At 29.5% G+C, this 3,890-nt stretch overlaps 1 non-coding gene across 1 annotated transcript; it reads right to left on the reverse strand.

Annotated features, from left to right (window-relative positions):
* Window positions 1-3,400: 3,400 nt before the first annotated feature.
* Window positions 3,401-3,507, reverse strand: LOC128035829 (small nucleolar RNA R71). The gene has a single exon (XR_008192376.1). It is a non-coding gene; the product is annotated as a small nucleolar RNA R71 (small nucleolar RNA).
* Window positions 3,508-3,890: the final 383 nt, after the last annotated feature.

The following is a 3,890-nucleotide window of genomic DNA, read 5'->3' on the forward strand; positions in this document are numbered from 1 at the left end:
TATGATTAGAACTTATAATGAAATTGTTCAAAAAAAACTGTTCATAAGAAAAACTTACTTGAGTGCAAATTGTATTGTAAACAAACTATTTTTATCAATTTGTGATTAAGTTTTTTCAAGAAAAAGACTTAGGTGTTGTTTAATAAACTGAAAATTACGTACCGATAAATTAAGTGTTGAAAAGTTAAATGTTAAATTTGAATTATGAAATTTGTTTCGTATATAACTTAAAATTAAACATTGAATATGCTTAGACTGTTTTATATATTTAAAATTTAAATTATGAAAGCTTTTATTTTACATTTGTATCCTTATATTTTGAACATTTAATGTTATTTTAAACAAAATTCTATTATTAAATAACATTTTATACATAAAAATTGAAATAAATTATATTCTTAATAAATATAAATATTAAAAATCTAAAAATAAATATTAAATTAAGAACAATATGAAATTCGAGTAACAACTTCAAATGATCATATAATTGATTTGTTATTTCATATCTTAAATTAATCATAAAATTTTGGTCTTCCAATTTGAATTTCATGTTAAAAAAAAAAACAAAGAAGAGAATGAAAAAGTATGTCAGTAGTGTAAAATAGTTAAAAGTCTTCAAAATAAATAAAATAAATCAACTTAGGCCGTTTGATAAATCATTGAAAAAATTAAATCTATTGAAAACTAATATTTGTAATTCAAAATTAAAGCAATTCGATAGAACTTTTCTACAAAAAGTGTGGATAATAATAAGTAAATAAGAGTTACTTATCACTTAATGGAGAATCTTTTCAATTATTTTAATTTTACTTTATTTATTTTAATGTTATATCATTATATAAAATTTTACATTTAAAATTTTAATTTTGTTTAGAATAATGTGAAATGTTTAAAATTAAGGATCAAATGTATAAAATAATTTTTATAATTTAAAATCTATATTTATTAAACAATCTAATTATTTTCTGTAATTAATTTTATATAATATATCAAACAAATTTTATAACTTCAATTCAAGTATTTAAGTTTTCAATGCTTAATTTTTCAACACTTATTTTTCAGCATTTAATTTTTCAGTTTATCAAGCAACACCTTAATGTATTCTTCATTAAGTGATAAGTAGCTCTTATCTACCTATTATTTTCAACACTTTTATATTGGAAAAAATATTCTAGTAGATAGATTTTATTTTAAATTATCACAAAGTATTAGTATTGGGATTGCAACATGGTGAATGACTTGAGCTTAAATTATGCCTTGTATTGTTGAATTATAGTGAATTATTCTCTCGGTGAGGTCTCTACAGGCGTAGGAAATGGGTCTAAATTGTGTAACTCGTGTATTCGTTGTTTTTCATTTCTAGTTTTTGTTGTATTATTAGTGGCAACTCACTATACAACTAACCAACAACTAATCACTATCAATTTTTTTAAAAGTATATTAAATCATAAAGTATTAATATCTATACATGTTAGCTTAGACATTAAATGCCTACTCAAATATGATGTGCAGGTGATTGATAAGATATAAAAGTAACATATTTTAATCTCATTCTTAATGAGTTTTTGGATGATTAATTATGCAAATTAGTGAATTTGATGCTCTTAATCCTTTAAATTTATGTTTCTATATTTAGGAGAGCATTTGGGAGCGAAATGAGTGAAAAACGAGCCAAAATCGAACAAAAAGAGCTGTTTTCAGGATCCACACAGGCTGGACACATGCCCGTGTGAGCCACACGGGCTAGCCAGATGCCCATGTGCTAGCCCGTGTTGATTTCGCGCCCTACTTCCCAAATACGCAGAAAAACTCAATTTTTAGGGTTTCTGAGCATTCTAAAGTCTATAAATATCCGTTAGAAGAAGTCATAATGGAGCAATCAGAGAAGATCGAAGAAAACACTCGAAGAACACCATCAGAATCAACTCGAAAGCGGATCTCCATCAAGATCGAATATCTCTTTTTAATTTCTTTCAAAGTTTTATTGAGTTTCTTTATGTCTTGTGGTTATTTTGACTTTGAGATGTTTCTATTCAGGATTATGAACTAAATTCCCTAGATACCTAGGGAAGATGAAATCTATGGTGAATCCTTTTATCTAATTTCTGCTTTTACGCGATAAATACTTAATTCTTATTCTCAATTATGTATGCTTATTCCTTGTTTTAATATTTTCGGGATATTAATTCGTGTTTAAGAATAAATCTAGCATAATTGAGTGGAGTTCATACAATCCTAGAAATAAGATGACATAAATCTACCGGATTAGAGTCAAATCTGATAAGAGAATCTATAGATCGAGTTAATGTGATGATAGGGGTTTTAATTAGAAAGAATATTAACATAATTTAGGGATTTCTACGAATCAAGACACAAGTGAATAAATCGTTTAATTCAAATTCATAATAAAAGGTGAAGTCTAGGTGAATTCTTTCTAGGGTATTGTCTATCTCGTTGGTTAATATTCGATTATTTCCTCGATTCATTCTCTGTTGCGTTCTTAAATAAATTAGTTTAGTAATTTTAGGCTAAAACACATAATCCCAATTTATCGGGTAGATAATAAGCAGACGGTAATTACTAGTACTTTTAGTCCTCGTGGATACGATATTCCCTACTCACCATAACTATACTATTATTCGATAGTTGTGCTTGCCTTTGTTGTATTTATAGTTAATTTTGTGACCATAAAGTTTTTGGCGCTGTTGCCGGGGACTAAAATATTAGGAACATTTGATTTTTATTAATTTAGTCATTTATTTTTATTACATCTTTTTTTTTACTTTAATTTTTACATTCTAGTTTATTTTATTTTATTTGCTTCTTTTAATTTATGACAAGAAGACACTCGTCGGGACCATTGTTATTTGACAGTGAAATTGAAAGTACTGCTCGTAGAAACCGTAGGGAAGCAAGGCAAAGTCGACAGAATATAGTAGGCGAACAAGATGACATTATTATTACTGAGGAAATGGGTGATAATCAAAATAATCAGCTACCTCCTGCAATTATTGCAAATTTAGATCATGTTCCTCGTACTATGTACGCTTATGCCAAACCCACTCTAATTGGTGCTGAATCGAGTATTGTGTGACCCACTATTGCTGCAAATAATTTTAAACTGAAGCCGAACACTATTCAGATGATACAACAGTTTGTTTAGTTCGATAGTTTGCAAGACGAAGATCCAAATACTCATTTGGCTAATTTCTTGAAAATCTACGATACTTTCAAGATTAATTGCGTCATTGACGACGCCATTCGCTTACTGTTATTCCCTTTCTCGTTGAGGAACAAAGCTAAGTAGTGGTTAAACTCTTTACCACGAGGTTCCATCACCACATGGGCTTAAATGACCTAACAGTTTTTGCTAAAGTACTTCCCACCGGCTAAGACAACCAAGTTGAGGAATGACATCTCTTCCTTTGTGCAGATCAATTTAGAGACTTTATATGATGCATGGGAGATGTACAAGGATTTATTAAGAAGGTGCCCTCACCATGGGTTACCTCTGTGGCTAAAAGTTCAAACCTTCTACAATGGTTTGAATCCCTCAACTAGACAATTGATCGATGCAACAGCTGATGGTACTCTGAATAATAAAACACCCAAAGCGGCTTATGAATTTATTGAGGAGATGACACTAAATAATTATTAGTGGCAAGTCATGAGGACGAAGCTAGTGAAAACAACCAGTATTTTCAACTTAGATGTAGTCACATAGGCGTCGGAGAAAAGCGAAGGAAAACACACATAGCCTGGACACACGGGCATGTCCGAGGCTTTGTGAAGACTGAACTTAATTTTTAATTACACATGGGCTGAAAACACCCCACATGGCCGTGTGGCCCAAACCGTAAAATTTCTTCTTCAACTTGTCTTTTTCTTCT

Source organism: Gossypium raimondii, chromosome 12 (assembly GCF_025698545.1).
Source record: "Gossypium raimondii isolate GPD5lz chromosome 12, ASM2569854v1, whole genome shotgun sequence".
Lineage (NCBI taxonomy): Eukaryota > Viridiplantae > Streptophyta > Magnoliopsida > Malvales > Malvaceae > Gossypium > Gossypium raimondii.